Source organism: Callorhinus ursinus, unplaced genomic scaffold, assembly GCF_003265705.2.
Source record: "Callorhinus ursinus isolate GAN/ISIS: 27379988/994484 unplaced genomic scaffold, GSC_fseal_2.0 scaffold4, whole genome shotgun sequence".
NCBI classification, from domain to species: Eukaryota; Metazoa; Chordata; class Mammalia; order Carnivora; family Otariidae; genus Callorhinus; species Callorhinus ursinus.
In genome coordinates this window covers 138,342,572-138,361,568 of record NW_027397066.1, presented here as the reverse complement: position 1 = coordinate 138,361,568, position 18,997 = coordinate 138,342,572, and the positions used below count along the sequence as shown (strand labels likewise).

At 34.5% G+C, this 18,997-nt stretch overlaps 1 protein-coding gene and 1 long non-coding RNA gene across 7 annotated transcripts in view; one reads left to right on the top strand and one right to left on the bottom strand.

The window, feature by feature from the left end:
• MARCHF1 (membrane associated ring-CH-type finger 1) overlaps positions 1-18,997 on the top strand; it is an 858,143-nt gene that overhangs the window by 629,767 nt on the left and 209,379 nt on the right. The window lies entirely within an intron of this gene.
• LOC141372666 (uncharacterized) overlaps positions 9,496-18,997 on the bottom strand; it is a 190,286-nt gene continuing 180,784 nt past the window's right edge. The window contains exons 3-4 of the long non-coding RNA XR_012378068.1: positions 10,145-10,198; positions 9,496-9,599 (exon numbers count right to left, since the gene is read on the bottom strand). This is a non-coding gene — a long non-coding RNA (uncharacterized lncRNA). The remainder of the gene's footprint in view (positions 9,600-10,144; positions 10,199-18,997) is intronic.

Below are 18,997 nucleotides of genomic sequence, written 5' to 3'. Positions count from 1 at the left end.
ACTGTTTTCCAGAGTGACTGTACCAGCTTTTCAGTAAGAGGGAAGATCAACACTCTCTAATGACAATTCTGATTTTCTTTCTAGTTCTTCTACTTTTTATTTCAACTTTACTGAGGTATAATTGACTTACAACATCATTGTGATTTGATGTACATGTACACTGTACCCCCAATCCAGTTACTCAGCATATTTATCACCTCATTTATCTTTTGTACGTGTGTTTGTGTGTATGTGTGTGTTAGAGAGAGAGAGAGAGAAAGAACATTTACGTTCTACACTCTTAGCAAATTTCAGTAATACAATATAGTATTATCAACTGTGGTCACCATGTTTTACATTAGATTAGGCCTTTTATATTTTATGGCTTAAGGTTTATACCCTTTTACCAAACTCTGATTTTCTTTTCAGTCTGAGACTATGTGGCAGCTGAAATGGTTTTAAGATGTTTTCTAACATTAACCAAATTAAATCTTATCCCATATATTATCTGTCATTTCTCTTAAGGAATCTCTATCTTATAATTTAGTAACAGGAGAAAATTAGATAAGTCAGGAGCTTCCATGTCTCAGAAATGAGGAAGCTGTGTGAGATTTCTCTTCTTTTTTCTTATGTGAAGAAAAGATTGGGGCTTCTGGAGATCAGTTAATGAAACTCAGATACTTATATCATGTTTATTGGTAAGACTTGGACAATTATAAAGAGGGAAAAAAGGATCTGTGCCTTTAAAGTCATAAAAAATGATATTTAGAAAAAAGTCTTGTTCTTTTTGGAAAAGAGGCAGGTTTGAGAGTCTGAGGGTTTGTTGTGATTTAAGAATCAGTGAAAATCTCCAACCAAGATCTCAAATTGAAAGCAAAGGGTGTAAATTTTTAAAAATAGTGAAATTAAGAAAAAATGTATTCCAGAGTGCTTCATGTCAGAGTTAGCAGAGATTGCATAAGCTCTTAGACACTTTAGAGAATCTGCCAAGAAAATTGAATCTTAGAATTATATTTTTAATTTTTCCCCTGAAGTCATTGAATAAATAGGATATCTCATTTTAAGGTTTTATTGATAAAGAAGTTTTTTGGAGTTTTTTGCTTTTTTAATAGATGCACTCTTCTGGGTAAATCTGGCTATTCTTGTACAGAGAGCCTCAAGCAAAATATTTAAACCACAGGAAAAAAAAATTCTGTTTCCTACTTGGTAAATGCGAATGTTGGAAAAGTACAGCTACAGCTACTTTTGATAGTAGCATTTATAAGTTGCATAAAATTATCTTAGTGTTTTTTAAAAAAAGATTTTCAAGGTACAGTAGTACAAAATGAAATAAAATAAAAACAAACTTTATAATGTCAACTTGAGGGAACAGGTAAATCATTCATTCAGATAAGGGCAGATCAGAGTGTAAAGAGCAGAAATAAGGCCAGCATATCATTTGGTGTCACTGCTGGGTCAAAAATGACAACTCAGGGCTGAAAACAGTACAGTGTGTTAAGTGATAAGTAAGCAGAATGAAATGAATCAAATATTCACAGGTTATACAAAAAGAACTTTCCTCTTGTCCAGATTGCTTTTCCTACCCTAATGGGAATGAGTGGAATTTCTAAGAAAGAAACTGTAGAATCAGGCAGATTTCCAACACTGACAGGCTGTGCACCCTTGGGCAAGATATTTAACTTTCCCACATCTCCTCCTCCCTATCTAAAGAAACACAACAGCATGTATTTTGAAGATTTTCATGAAGATTTAATGAGATAATGAAAAAAATATATGTCGTAATGCTTAGCATATAGGAGTTATTATTTTTACTACCAATAATAACAATATGCCTCTTCACCCAAGTTATGTAATATTGGGAAAATCACTGAGGGAAACTGTTTTTTTCTTTTCTTTTTTTTTACATATAAGTAAAAGTTGCAACACTTTTGTTGCAGAGCCCAAAAAATAAAATTCTAATGTTTCATAAAATTATGGCTTGGAAACAAATTCTGTAATACCAAAGGATCTCTTTTTGTTATTGAAAGGTAATCCACTAGCTCTGAAAAATGAAGCAAATGTTTAACTGCCTCTTTAATGAAATTTCCTATCATTATGTATGTAATTTGTGTCCTGTTGTGGTTTTTGTGGTTGACTGAGGATTGTAATGCATTAACCTGTGAGGAAACCATTTCCTCTCTTATTTGTGAGAGATGCATTTTCATCTGCAGCCCGGGCAACAGTTTTGTAGGTTGTCTGCCAATGGAATGTGGTGGATAGTTACAGGGTGGAAATAAATTGACAAGCCCTAAGAAGACAGCTTCTTCAAAGACATATGATATGGGCACCGATAAATAATTCCTTCTGGAGTGTTGGCATACAAGGTTGTAAGGAAGTTAGAAGTGACCCCAGAGTCTAGTGAACTTGAACCTGACTCTTAGACTAAAGGTTAGTGATTGGAGGTCAAAAATGTGTGCTTGGAAATCAATACATTTGTGGTTTATTTCTTCTTGGTCTCCTGAGGTCACAAAAAGGTGTTTGGAAAATCCTCGTTTGTCTCATCTTTGCTAAGATGAGCCAAGCAAAGGATTTGGGGGTACTGTTTTGTTTTGTTTTGTTTTTCTAGCCTTATTTGAGTATGTTGTTGTTGTTCTCAACAGAGGAAAGCATTCCCCTACACTCCTTCTCAGGTGGGGTTCTTGATGGAACAGTGTCCATAGAGAGCCTATTCTGACACCTGTACATTGGTAATGAACCTGAAAGTAATGGCCAGCTGCTCAAAAGCACAGCAACGTTGTAATATGTAAGAACTATTAAAAGAGTACAAGTTTCCATCTTACCCCTTTTTCTCTTTAACTACTGCTCACTTGGTCAGATTGAGTTTTTTAACTTTAAACCCAATCCCTTACCTTGGGGGTTCATTTTAGAATATGAAATATATTGGACCTGCACTTAGATTGTATATCTGAATAAAAATATTTGAGAAGCCATAATCAGCCATTTATATTTTATTTTTAATATTATATGCTAAGTTCTCAGACCTTTAAAAATATATAGATAAGGCATAAATATAGGAGAAGAATTGAGACAGAAAAACATTCTCTTCTCTAATTTACATAAGTATTACAAGACTTCTGGATCTTTAATTTTCTCCAAAGTTACATTTGTTTTCTCTGGATAACACTTTATTTATGCATTTTTCCCTTTAGTTTCTCCAAGTGAGAATAGAAATCTCAGGAGGAATGCTTACATGATTTATAGGTGTCACCACACCTCTGGTATAAAAATATCATCTTCTGTGATATACCATTTAAGAGTATTTTATTGTTTTATAACTTGTCAGGAAATTGCTAGACTTTCACTCTTATTATGATTGCATACTCATGTGAGAACTCATTGATAATCATAAAAAGAAACTCACAACATAAATTAAGGGAAAAAAAGCAATCTTAAAATTGTCATTCAAGATTCTGAACACAGAGAGAAAAAAAACCCTTTCCTGAAATACATTGCAGACCTCCCTTCTCCAATGCCATTTGTTAATACCATTTTAGTCCACTGTTTTTGTTTTTTGTTCTTACCTAGGACAGTGAAACAAGGCTTCAAGAACATAGTCAGTAATTATATTGAAAAGAAAAATCTATTTGGAGAGGTAGTGGCTGTCTTTAATGGTAGGTCCCTGGAAGTCCAAAGTTCTATTCTCAGTTCTGGTAAGGAATAGCTGTGCAACATGAAACAAAAATTATCCCTGCAGGGTGCCTGGGTGGCTCAGTCATTAAGCGTCTGCCTTTGGCTCAGGTCATGATCCCAGGGTCCTGGGATCAAGCCCCACATCGGGCTCCCTGCTCCGCGGGAAGCCTGCTTCTCCCTCTCCCACTCCCCCTGCTTGTGTTCCTTCTCTCACTGTGTCTCTCTCTGTCAAATAAATAAATAAAATCTTAAAAAAAATTATCCCTGCACACCTCAGTATCCTCAGCTACATCTCATAAGATAAAAATACTTTCCTATTATTCACAAATTTTATAGGGATCAATGAGATAGTATGTAAAAATGTATGAAAACTGAGAATTCCATATACATATGACGTAACTCTTCTAGCCCCCATTCTGAGAAGTAAATTAAACTTAAGAACATACTAGAATAAATAAAATGTCATATAAATATTATCATTTTCTTAGTTTTAATTGCCCATCTCATTTTCTTCCAATACATCAGTTTAGGATTATGACTACAGAACTAGGGAATATTCCATAAATATTCATTCAGGATGCAGCCAGTTAGCCCCAAAACATTGCTACTTAGATACCTTGAAAGCCATATCTGAGACAGGGATGTTTAACAGGTATTCACTGAAAAAAAATTGCGTACATATTCCTGTATACATTCATTATAAACTTTACTGATATTTAGGATCTGTAGCTCACAGTTTACAAATAATAAAATATGCAATAATCTGTTGTAAATTCCATACAGCCAATTGATTTTCCAGAATGCTTTACTTAATTTGTGTAATATGTTGTATCTGTAGCCAACATATGGCTGCAATTGACAGATGAGAGTTGCTCTGACAAGAATGTTGGTTGATGTTTTTTATTTGACAGTAAAATGAGAGTGAAACATCAAAAATGGATGTTGGAACATCACTGGTTCATCAGTGGTCAGTGATGAATGTTTTCTTTGGTAAATTAGATAATAGTCTTCAAATACTAGAAGAATATTTCCTCAGTTTTTTATGCTTATAACGGCTACAGAAAAACATGCTTTTAAATTTAATTCCCCATTATTAACATTTTCTCTGCAACCTTAAATCTAACAGTCGTTGGAAAAATAAAACTTGACTTGTAGCATTTGCCCATTTCAGTGATACACTCTCACCATGATGGATATTGGGCTATCAGTGCGACCCCATTAAATGCAGAGTTGGGAAAAGATGCACAGTAACACACCATTATATAGTATTTCCACCATACAGATACAAGAGATGTAAATACCCTCAAGAACCTAGATAATAGTAAAATATTAATAAAATAATTTAGAAGTAATGTTTGAGTGTTTATTATTTTTGTTTTAATATAACCTGTTTAATTGTGGCTTTATATAATTTAACTTTGTAATAATGCCTGGGATTAACAACTAGTCACAATATTACTGAAGATTTAACAATTAGCTCTCATGAACTCCAGTACAAGGGAGCTCCAGCATACTATTGGTCCCAGGTTATGGTAGTATAGTGACAACCTGCAACAAACAAAGTGGGAAATGCTTGAAACTAATAATACTCACTTGCTGACCCAACTCTATGTCTAATTACCATTAGAAATTACATAACTGTATAACCCCTCTTGAGTTTTCTAGTGACACATCTATATAATCACTATAGATGTCACCAGGGAACTTGAGACCTTAAGGACACATAATATTCAGAGAAGGGTATTTTTCAGGAATTTCTCTAGTCCCAGTTGGTTAATAATTTTCACTACAAGGCATATTTTCTCAAATTAAAAAAATATGGCTAGCTATGAAGTTCTATTATGTCCTGCTATGGACATGTATGCCACTCTTCTTCAAAGAAGTAGCAAGTATAGCAACCATAGAGATTTTTCCTCTATGCTAGGTGGCCTCAACTCTTAACACAATAAAATAAGCATTTCAGCTACTAAAAATATTTTAGGGATTTCTGCATGTGCTTTTTATCCCTTAATGTATTCTTCCTCCTATATTATTCATCTTATTAAGTTGCACTCCTGTCTTCCAGTTACCAAAGCAGGAAACCTAGATGTCATACTAGGTTCTTCTTTTTCCCTCATTCTCACAACTCAAAAATTACTAAATACAGAATTGTGTCTAAGTGCTGGAATGATACCTAGACTTCGATACCTAGACAGTAACTGTTTTAATGGATGTATGGCTCAGTGAGCTGACTCAGGCACAGCACGCGTGTGTGCCCCCCCCACACATACACAAACACACACACAAAGGAAATGAATGAATGAGTCTAGACCTTGGGGTGGAGGAATAGGACTTATATTTTGTATCTTAATTGACTATATTGGCATAGTTTTGGGGTGCTGTTTAATTCTTCACAAAAAAATTTAAAATGAGAAATTTCAAAAAAGTCTGCGGCTATATCATCAGAAAACTTTTACAAATAGATCTTAATGTGTTGTTGTTGTCAATGTAATTTATTTGCTTACTTAATACACCCTAGAAAAGAGTGAGTGATGTTTGGGACTAAATAATTCACTGCCAGTATGACAGTATGGCTCTAATTAAAAAGGAGAAATCTCAGGTCCTTAATATGAACGCCTTCCTTGCTATCTAGTACAAAATGTCCCGGAGTGTACTGAAATATTCCTCTTCTTTACTGATTTTTTTTAAGCATACAGTAGAAAGCTAAGGAGGAAGTCATTCAGAAAACCTCTGAAGCAGTGACTTTAAACTTCTGTTGGTGATAGTCCCCAGTGACAATCATAAAGGCCTGGATTCTTCTCCCCAGAAAAATGAGTATGTACATATGACAAATCATTTTGCATGGAATTTCAGGAACTTTTACAGTCTACAGATTGAAAATTAATGCTCTAGAGAAACTCAGTTTGGGCAAGCCTTAGCAAATAAAATTAATTAACATTAAGTCAGGAGAGGGTTAATTCATCCTTGAACAAGAAAAGAATGCCCAGCTTTGAAAATAAATATGCTCCTGCTCAATCAACAAAAACAATATTGGAGCAGGTAGGGAAGTAAGGACAGAGTACAGGTCATGAACTCATTTATCTCACCAGAGGATTTCCTAGGGCCTCCCTTGATTTCTGTCCTCAGACTTCATTAAGGGTAAAATGAACTGTAAAGATCTAGAGTGCACAGAAGAACTGCATTCTGACTGATTTAGAGAGAAATAGGAACCATAAAGTCTTCTCATCTAAGCTTTCTCTTTTACTACACATATAAAAAGTAAATGTTAAAATTGTGCTCAGAATGCACATTTTATGATCCCAATGCCAAGAGCATATCATTTGCTTTTTGCCTCTGTGGTTTATGTTGTCCCCTGAACATTTCAATATAATTAGAGCCTTGTTATGTACAGTAGGAAGATACATGATTGCTTTATAATGAAGAAGACTAGAATAAGCTTATTAAGTGGCCATTTATGTTTTCATTATGGCCCTACTCTTATTATCATATTCATAATGAAGATCAGGAAAATGTATAGTAAGAAACTTAACTCCAAAAGAGTCAATACATAATGTCAAAATAAGATACATGATCACAGGTTAACCCTCTGGATATATATATGTTCAATAAATATGTATTGGAAACATTATTTGGATTTTGATTATTAATTAAAGTAAATGTGCTATTTGGATAATTTAAAGTCGTTATAATATATGTTGACAGTGGTCAAAGAAGTGATAATGAAAGGGTGCAATTATTTCTAAAAATTTCTGGAATATAAAAATCTTCATTCTTACATTTAGATTGACTTTGAAATATATGCACGTATTTCATTTCAATTTTCTGTGCACCAAAGGGGATTTGGAGAATCAGAACAATTTTGAAGATAGAGTAGCCCAAATAATGCAATTTTGCCTTAAATGCCCAATTAAGAAAAGGTATTTTTTTCTCTATACATGATCCAAGTAATTGTTGGCATTCTCCTCTTGATTATATGTAACATATTCATAGTTATTTTTGCTAATTTCTTCAAGCCATGCTACAGGTAATACTTCATCAATTGTTTAGAACACAATTTTATGAAAACTATCTTCATGAAATACCTGTGTATTAACTGTCCAGGCCAGACACACATGCAAGATAGAATAATGAATAAATGAAAATATCTGAATAATACAAAGTAAAAAAGCCTTTTGTGTAAGAATAAAATTCAAGTGAAAGGAGCGTTTTAAAGAAAAACCTGGAAGAATACTGATAATCACCTCAATTTTCTATTTCATTCAGCTATTTAAAAGTATTGCATTTCTCTGAAAAGAGGTGTTTTAATTCCTGTCCTATCCCCTCTTTTTCCATTACTGAAACAGCAAATTATTGGCTTGCAAAGACCAATGACATGACAGTATACTGAGAAAGGAAAGTGAAAGATCTAAAGGCTTTTGATATCAGTTAGTGTTTTTTATTCCAAAGAAAAAATATTTTGTAATATTTTAGTAAACAAACAAATTCAGTCCCCAAACTGAGTGTGGAGAAGGGAAAGGAGAAGGGCAAGGCTATGTATCGTTCTTGATGGCTGAAGAATTACGAGAGCTAAATACTTTATTAGATCATAAATGTTCCCAGGCTATGTATGGTGGCTTTGTGATGTGTCAGCTTGGCTAAACTGAACAACATTCCCCAAAATTCCCTTCATGGGCATGACCAGTTAAGATGGGTAGCCAGGGAGATTGTGGAGCTCATGGAGGGCAGAGGGAAACATCAGCCTTTCCATCATTCAGACATGCTGTCACTTGTCTTCTGGCTTATCTCACTGGAATGAGGCCACATCTGGACCTATAATTTATGCTTCTTCCCCTGGATCCTCCTTTAGCTTCTCTAACTCCTGGGCTTGATGACAAAGGGCCTCTGCTTCCAACAGACACCGGCATCTTCAAGGTCAGAGGCACATGGGTTCCGATCTGTTCTCGTGGGCTCTGATTCATGCTTACGGCTTATCTTCGCCCTCCCCTACTTCACATCTATCTCACCTTCTCCACTTCCTGCCCAATAGACTTTAAGTTCTAGCATCAGATATAAAGACAGTAGAAAGTGCTTACCCAGCTCCTACAATACTGCAATGTCAAATCTACATAACAAACCCTTTCATATATCAATATATATCCTAGTGGTTCTGCTCGTGTGATTAAAATCTGACTGAGAGGCTGAACTTTTTATTTTAAGATTTTATTTATTTATTTGACAGATAGAGACATAGTGAGAGAGGGAATACAAGCAGGCAGAGTGAGAGAGGGAGAAGCAGGCTTCCTGCAGAGCAGGGAGCCCGATGTGGGGCTCGATCCCAGGACCCTGGGACCATGACTGAGCCAAAGGCAGATGCTTAACGACTGAGCCACCCAGGCACCCCGGAGGCTAAACTTCTTATTAGCATTAGAGCTTCTTACATTTTTCTATTTTTAAAATGAATGTCTCCTAAATGCAAATGATTTTACACTTGCATTGCCAATACCCTAATAGTAATTCTTTATGATTATCTCACTGGGTATTTTTTTATTTGCAGAAGTACACACACTTCATTAGATATTTTCTGTGGAGTCTGGAATTTAGGATTGACTTAATAATTGTGAAGCTGCAACCTCAACAAAGTTCAACTTCCTACCTACTTAAGTTAGCTGAAATGTGTTTAACTGATGAAAAATAAATCATTTCCACTTTCTAAAGAAAAGTAGGATAGAAAGTAAATTTATAAGATGGAATATTAGCCAACCCACAACAATTGAATTAGTAGCTTAAAAATTGGCTATGCCACAAAAATAAGACCCACAGTGAATTTCTGAATTAATTTTAATAAAGACTTCTGCTTTTCCATGCAAGGAAACAGAATTTTATATGTGTTCAATTTTACATTGCAATACCACCCAAAGGAAACAACCTTTTAATGTAAGCTTTTTTTCCAGTTCTTCATCCCTGGGGAAAACCTGTAATAGAAACACTCGTCAGCTTGTCAGCATATGTGCAAACTGATAAACAGCAACAAAACCCAAAAGAAAAACAATTTCCATTTACTCTAGAAGAAGGTAAAGGCATCACTCTCTAATCAAGAATAAAGACTAGAATAAATTAGTTACGATGTATGGAAGATAGAATAATGGCCTCCCAAAGATGTCCACATCCTAATCCACAAAACTTGTGGGATTGTTGAATATGTTGAACTTATTGAATACGTTGCATTACAGGGGCAAGAGGTAACTAAAAGAGTGGATGAAATTGAGGTTGCTAATCAGCTGATTGTAAGACAAGGAGATTATCCTGTACAATCCGGATGAGCTCAAGGTAATCACAAAGTTCTTCTAATGGAAAGAGAGAAACAGAAGAATCAGAACCAGAGATAGCATCATGAGAAGGACCTGATCATCCAGAGGGAAGGGGACCACAGGTCAAGGGATGTGGGCAGCCTCTAGAAGCTTGAGTAGGCAAAGAAACAGATTCTCTTCTAGAGCCTCCAGAAAGAAGACAGTCTTACTTATAGCTTGATTTTAGCCAGTCAGACCCATTCTGGACATTCTGACCTCCAGAACTGTAAGACATTAAATTTGTGTTAAGACACCAAGTTAGTGATATTTTTTATAACAGCAATAAGACTCTAACACACGTGGAATCAGGCCAAAATAAGCAATTGAAGTCAGCAGCTTCAAAAGAATATTTGTGCTCACATCAGCTTTCTCAATTCTGCTAAAAATTAAAATGGGAATAAATGCATTTAGACAAAATTCATATAAAGGGAAATGTACCCATGTTGAGAAAATCATAAAGAAATTTTGTTTTCCCAGGTTTCTAACTTTTATAAAAGAAAAAAAAATTAAAGAGAAGAAAAAGATTTAAGTTAACATGTGCAACACAACCTAACTTACATCTCCATGGCCCCAACTGCATTTTATCTTTTGATTATGCAGAGTTCATTTCAGCTCATTGTAGATTAAATCGAATAGTGACATTCCCAACTGGACTACCAGATGGAATCACATTTTAATTAACTTTTCAACCAGCATACAGATGTGCTTCTTCTGATCATTATCAAGAAATCATTTGCTTTCAGCAAAATGAGAAGCCCTGGTGGCAGATTGTGGCTTAGAATGATTGATCACATCATGAGATCATTAACCTTAAAATGCTTTTAATCATTTATTGACCAAATGAAGAAAAATCTTATAAACCAGTATTGAATATATCTAAGGCACATTATCACATATATTTTAGGAGATTAAATTAAAGGAAATATTTGCATAATAAAATAATTATGTATATATATATAATATTATTAACTTCTAAAAAGTTGTATGTCTTCTGACATTAGGATTCCATACATTAATGAAAAAAAGAACTTACCTTAAATCTGCTTTTTTGTTCTTCATCACCATCAAATAATTACAAGTCATATTTGATGTTTTAAGGATAATAAATAAGGTTTCTACCTTCTAAACATTTATACTTTGAAAAAGATCAGTTATGAATAATTCGTACTTAAGTAGAAAAAAATCAAATGAGTAAAAATGAAACATAAAAGACAACTTAAAATTATATAGAAAGGATGAAAAGGCTTTCATTTATACAACTTGTTTGATTTAAATGCTTACTTCCATTCTTTTCAAGCTACAACTAATCCTCTAGTAAACTAGGACTCTGGTAATTATAAACATTAGTAATAAAAAGCCTTTCCTAATAGTTAAAAACCTTTTTTTTCTTATTCCAAAATTTATAAATGAAAGTCTATGTGTAAAATATAATTTCTATTGTTATCAGTTATTAAGTTACTGTAGTATGTCCAATACCAAAGGAAAAACAAGAAGCATCTATCTTTGAAAAGTTTCAGGTTGTGAGAGACTACAGGGCAGGCATTTTAGCAGGTCAGAACCAAGCTCAGATTATTTGGTGTGTCTTTTAAGGTGTCAAGGTGGAAAGCATTCCATCATTCATTCTGTCCTAACTCATAAAAGTCTCAGCATATCTATTAACCTAGGTATAAACTGTTCTCCAAGTGAATTGAAATCGCAACTTAGGCCTCTGCCCTTCAAGTGTAAAAATTTATCTATTATAGGAAATTAGGATTCTTATTCCTCCTCCCTAGGTGACCACATAAGGTCTCTGGACCTCAGTTTATTCATCATAGAAATGACTCATTTTCAATTGCAATGAGTACTTAAGCTCCTTTTTCAATTAAAAATATCTCATGTGGAAGCCCAGTACTTAAAGATGATGGTGGAATGTCTTTAGTCAAACTTGAGCTTGATGGGGAAATCAGGAGCTTCACTCACATAGTCCCCTCCTCTTGTGTGCAACTCCTTGAGCTCCTCAGAGCCCAGACTGAAACTAACACAGCCCCCCACCCTGGTCCAGTCCAGTCTATCCTATCTAAGTGTAACTTTTTGGCATCATCGAGACAGCGGCAATGACAAGTCCCACTCTTCCAGGACTTCCTATCTCCCAGGCAAATGGTTGGCCCAGGAAATCTGGTCCTGAAATTATTTGTCCTTGGATAAAAATGATCTAGAAAGAGAAAACCAATGGGAAAAGAAAAGAAAATAAGAAGAGAAAAAATATTGCGTAAGAAAATGAATAAAACTTTCAGTTTTAGTAATTTGTATTTTACCATCTCTCTAGAATCTCATCCTACCATTTTTGCTGTAACTGAGTGGAAAAAAATTAAGTCATGAACACAATAAATAAATCTCAGAGCAGGAGTGAGTGCTCTGAAATATCACTTTAACATTTTTAACAGGCTGGACTCAAAATCTTTTACTGTGAACAAGTGATTTCTATTCTTTTCGAAGAACTCCCACTTTTTCCTTTTAATGTTTTGCTGCTCCTGAGTTTAACAATAGACAAAATAGCACTTGCCTCTTTAGATAATACTTTCTTCAGCATGCCCTAAACTGGCATTCCTAGGATGCAAAATGTGACATCATTACTTATGGACTCAAAATAGGAATGGGCAAAAGATCCAAATAACAAGCTGGATTTACCCTGGTCAACATTGTTGATGCTTATTATGTGTACATTACTCTGCAGTTTATTCAGAAATTCTTTGGCAGTAACTGTATACTAATATAATTTAATATATGTGTGAAGTCCCTGGTTCTACCTTACCCTCGTGGTGCTTCAAGTCTCTTCACATGTAGGCCCAGGGTCTATTAATGTAGGAGAGACACCAAAGAAATATCAGTACCTGGGAGAAGCATCTGTGGGGACTGAGATTTGCACACATGTGATCTCTCTAGTTCAGAAAGTACGTTGATAATGAGTTTGCAGGTTTGCCAGTTTATGTAATGACTTTTCTCCCAAGACTTACGTTTGCAAAAGTTACTGATTTAACAAAGATTTAGATTGTAGGAAGAGTTGAATTTATGGAAAAAATATTACAATAACTATCAAGTTCCATTTTCAGCATAAGTGTGATTCTTCACTCCATATAAGGCTCCAACATAACAAAGACGGCGGCACATTTCCTCTCCATCGTTTATGGCCACTGTGATCTGCAAGTGTCTGATTAAAGGATTTTAAAAGCTATTAGAAAATTATTTCCTTTTATTTTCTTTCTACACACTGGCTTTCTTTCATTTAAGATATTTCCGCTAACCTTTTCTTCAGACATATAAAATACCAGAATCCTAAAGAAATTTACCTTAGCAATTTGAACATAAACAGTAAATTTATGTTTATCAGACACTTAAATGTAAGCATTTTATTCAAATATCACTTTGCCATTCTCAGAAAAGACGAAAGTTAGGTTCCAAAATGTATGTTTTTCTTCTTCATTTTTTTAAATTGACATCCTTTTGTGCTCTTTCTCTCTCTGAGTAGAAGCCTATTTGGTGTAGTAGAAAAAGCCCAGGAAGAGCAATTAGACAATAGGGCTAGAGTCTGGCTTTAGCTTTACTAGTTCTATGACTTTATTTTTATTTTTATTTTTTGCATTTTTTATTATATTACTAGCTCTTTGACTTTAGACAAAGCATTTCTCTGCTCTGTGTCTCAGTGTTCAACCTTGTATACGGGTTACTGTGATGGTCTAAATATTAATTATATGCCAACATGTTTGTAATCTCAATGTTACTCCATCTGTTAAGTGGTATTCGAGTTGCTTTGAAAGAGTCAAAAGTAGCCTTAGAGTGAAAAGCATCTGGATCCCTTAGGCACTTGCTACATACATAGGCAAAGTCAGATTACATAATAAAATTTCTCTTAATGCTCTTTAGAAGGGGTAAGGTTGCCATCAGTAGATCTCGGGATACTAGGTAAGGCCTGGTAATTTGGATCAAGCTGACGTTGCTAACACCCCTGGGAAGACAAAGGCTGTGTACACCTTTACATAGTTTTCTGTCTTCCAGGAAATTTCTCCCTCAGCGACAACATTATTGAGCTTGCTTACTCAATCTAAATCTCCATCAGGCGTTTAGATTCTTTACAGCTCCCTCATTATACCAGAAATACAGCATTGCTTCCTTACTTATTTGGGGATTTTATTTCCTTTTCAGATGCCCAATAGTCCAAGGTGCATGAATCAGTGAAACAAATTGTTTCATCTCGAGTCCTTTTCTTCCCGGAAGAAAATTGGATCTTTGCTCTGTGCTTCACTTTTCATTTCTTTCTGCATGATCTGCCCAAAATGATAGTGTCAGACACAGCAAGACAGTTGTGTTCACTGCTGGTGTTAAGTCTGAAAATTAAATTGACAGAGAAAAACAAGAGCCCCAGTACTGTCAGGGACTGAACATGTGATGTCTGCTGAAGCCGGTGTCTGCCAGCCCTAACTTCTCAGGTAGGCTAATGCAGCAAGGTTTACATGCTTTTAGAAATCTGAGTCACGTAGGACACTAGCCCATCACGTAGCATATTTGGAAGAAGGACAAAAACCTCATTAGCTGTAACGGATGACTTCCTGACTGCTATCAACTAGCCAGTAGAGAACAGCAATCTGTGTCATTTGTTGATCTGGAAATGTGGTTATAAATGTAAAACCAGGATTCTCCAACAGCAATACAATTGACATACTGGGCAAAATAACTCTTTATTGTGAGGAGCTTTCCTTTGCATTGTAGGATATTTAACATCCCTGGCCTCCACCCGCTGGATGCCAATAACCTTACCACCACACTCCTACTCAGAAAAAACGAAAAATTTCTCCAAACATGGCCAAATCCTCCCCATCTCCACCCCAAGGGAGAGGAATCATCGTGCTTGAAAACCACTAGTCTAAAAATAAAGGGGATCATGAGACTGGAGGCAGAATTGCAGGGTTTATCCTTGAGATCTTGCTTTCCCTTTCTGCTTCCTTACCCACTTCTATTTTCCTTCTAATCTCATGGCTACTGAAAAACATATTTTTTTTTTCTGTGTGAGTGGGATATGACATTTTACATTCTATGTAGGCGGAAAGTCTTCAATAGGTTTTAATCAAAGCAATACAATTCTAATTGTGGAGTTTTAGACTTTGAGCCCTTGCAAGGTCATGGTGTTAGAAGTGGATGGCATGAAAAGGATTACCTTAATTTTCCCAAAAGACCATTTCCAGATTGCAGCCACTAATCTGAGGAATCCAGACATGGTCAGCTTTTCATTATCAATGGTGTCATATTATCAGTAATAACCAATTAGTTTACTGGTGTATGATCTCATCTCAAAAATCCAGTTTGTCTAGACATACAGATCTCACCCAATAAAGTAAACATTTGTTGTCTTCCCTACCAACTTTCTGTTCTGTTTTCTTTTAGCGTAGCTACAGATTTTACTACTAGATAAGCTCCTATTTCACTCTTGTTTCAGGTCATCTGAAAAGCTCCCATCTGTAAGTCTCCCAGCCAGCCATGGAATGTAGACATGAACTAGTAAGTCTTAGAGTTCAAGGGTTACAGCCTACCAGGGCTTCCCCATCCTCCATCCTCAGGTCTGTGGAGTGTATTTGTAACACTGTTCTTTCTTCTTCTGTAGCCCATGACCGTTCATGAAAATGCAACCATGGTGATTCAAAGCAGAAGAGAAAATAGCAATTAGCAGGCTCAGTGAAAAGGCCTCTCCCTGAACATTAAATAACTGAAATATTAAAGCAAAAATTTTAAAAACATAGTATCCTTACTTAGGAAAAAGTCTGAGAGATCACTCTAGTTCAAAGGAGTCATTCTATCTTATTTTGTTGTTTATTAAATAAGTAGATGCAAAAGAATGTTCATGAAATACATATATATATATCATATATATGTATATATTTGTGTGTGTGTGTGTGTACTTAAAGAATACATGGAAAGACAAATTTTAGGTATTCTATGAACAATTCTGTATATTAATCTTATGTGTATTGTATGTTCTGTAAACATTGTGTCCCCATTTGTGATTTGTCTTTGCTCCCTTTTATAATAATAATGCTTAAGACCTAAATAGCATTTATGATGTCCCCCAAAATATTTGAAGATGAAGCAACTGAGGCCAAAGTTACATTAAATATATATAGAGAGAGACTTGACAAATAATTTCCTTAAATATTAGATCTTTCAGTCATTAAGATCAAGTATATTTCTCTACTCTTGTAAGTATTTTACTGTCTTTTAATAAAATTTTATAATTTTCTCATAAAGTACTTGCTCACCTGATGTGAAATCTACTCTTACATCATGGAGTATGATTTTTAGTAGTACATAAATTTGCATTTTATTACTGTATGTTGATTTTGTATCTAGAAATAATTTTCTAAATCCTTCTTAGTTAATTCTAATAATTCTTTGTAGATAATTTTGAATTTTTCTGTATAAATTTATGTCCTCTAAAAAGAAATGGCTGCTTAATTTTCTTCCTCTCCTCTGTTTTGCCTTTTATTTCTTTTGTCATGCCTATTGCATGGCTTAGACTCCAACAGTATTATATACAAGTGGTGGTAGCTAACATTTCAATCTTGAAAAAAAAATGCTTTTTGCATTACACATTTAGCATAATATAAATATGCTCTATGCTCTAGGTTTTTTGTGACTGTTTTTGTGTTTGAGGAAGTTCCATTATATTCTTCTTTTACAAAGAATTTTAATGTTGCATTAATACTGAGGTTTATCAATGTTTTCTACATCTTTTAGGATAAATATATTACTTTTATCCTTAAATTTTTGTTAATGTCTTGAAATGTATGAATTATCTTTTTAGATTTAATATACTCTAACATACCAGGGAAAACTACAGATTTGTCAGTTTTTTTGTATTGTTCCATATCGATGGATTTGGTATTCTAGCATTTTGTTTAGAATTTTGCATCTATGTTCATGAATTGGACTGTCATTTAATTTATTTCTCTTATATATTTTAGTTTGGGTATCAGAGTTATTCTAACTTCATAAAATGAGACTAAATCATCCTTTGTTATTCTTTAGAGGACTTTGCGTGTGCTTGAAATTATTTATTCCTTAAAATTTTGGGAGAACTCAATGGTGAAGCCATCTGGGGCCTGTGCTCTCTTTGTAAAACATTTTAACTATTGATTCATTGTGTTTAGTAGTTATAAGGTGCTTTAGCCCAGGATCCCTAGGAAACAGAATACTCTAAGACAATTCATTCACAAGAAAGCAAGAGTGAGGGGGGAAAAGAAGATAGAGAGGGATGGAGAACTAACATTTGGATGTAATATGTAGTCAGTCACTGTTAAGTGCTCCAGCTTGACTGGTTTCACAAAACACTCCCTGAGAAGCTGTATAACCACATTACATTACCAATTCAGTAGGTTCAGAAGTATACAGTTGATAGAATTTAATAACTATTCATGATAAAGACTCTCAGCAAACTAGGAATAGAGAAGAGATTTCCCCCAATAATAAAGACCATCTACAAATACTTACAGCTAACATTATACAAAATGGTGAAGGCAGAACTCCCTAAGATGTAAAAAAGTCAAGGATGAATGTCCTTATCACATATACTCAACATTTTACTAGAGGTCTTTGCCAGGGCTAGAAGGCAAGCCAAAGAAATATAAAAGTTATAAAAATCAGAAAGCAAGAAGCAAAACTGATTTTATTTGCAGATGATGTGATTGTTTGTATAGAAAATCCTAAGGAATCCAAAAACAGAATATGGGAATGAGCAAGTACAGCTAGAAAAGTCAATACAAGGTCAAATGACAAAAAAAAAATTTCTATTTACTCACAAAAACGATTTTAAAATAAAAAATCAATATTACAATAACATAAAAATATAAAGTACTCAGGAATAAATTTAACAAAATAATAAATGATTATTAAATCATTTTTAGAAGTTCAATTTGGTTAATCTTTGATTCTGATTAATAATTTTTAATAGAATTATCTTATTGACTCAGATTTTGAATTATTTCATTTATTTTATTAAAGATTATGAACGTATTGCTTGTCTCACACTTTCAGAATTTAAAGCCTTTGTATGTCAAATTCACCTGTCACTTAATTTCTGGCTTTCATATGTGATATCTTGTTCTCTTGTGCATTTTGAATTTTGACTGTGACCTAATATATCCCAGAATATTACCTGTGGGAATTGTTTTGAGGTCTAAAAGTAGGTTCCATCAGAGAAAATTTATATTTGCTTTTGCCAGTACCTCAGGGCACTACCAGCTTGAGATCACTTTAAAATAAATTCTCAGCTTGAGATATTTTGGTCCAGCCCATGTAATGTGAGTTCAGGCTACCTATGGTTACAAATTCTCAGGGGAAAGTATTTTTCCTCTCTTCTAAGTGCTATGCTTCATGAAAGATAATTTTCTTTATAGTCCCCTGAAAGGAGATGAAATTTTTCCATTTCCTCATGACACCAACAGTTTAATCCTTTAATGTTGCAGATTCTATGAGTCTCTTCTATTAGACTGCATTATTGGCAGACCCTGAACTTTGTTTCCTTTACTTAAGCAAAGTGTGATTTTAGAAAGTATTAATCAAGTTCACCCAGCTTTTAAAATGTGCTCATGGTCAAAAATTTTTAAAAAAAAATTAAAAAAACATTTTAAATGGTATCCTTAATCTGTCTCAATCTGGGCCTTCATTTAGTTTTTGGTCTCTGAATAAAAAGCCTCAGTCTACCAAACTCCCCCACTGCTAATGTACAAAGATGAGGATGAAGGCTCATGAGGTGAAGGGACTTTGCTGGCTTATGAATAACATGATACAGGTGCCAGTTGCCTGAGCCATGTTTCTGATGAAACAAAGCCTGAGTCAAAATAGTAAATGCTAAACATTATCATAGAGTATGTTTCAAAAAAAAATGTAGAGGAAGTGGAGACAGCAAAAAAGGGAAAGCAGAAAGTGAGTGTGAGCAACAGGGATTCTCTTCACTGCTGATGGGGATAAAAAATGGTACAGCCACTTTGGAAGACAGT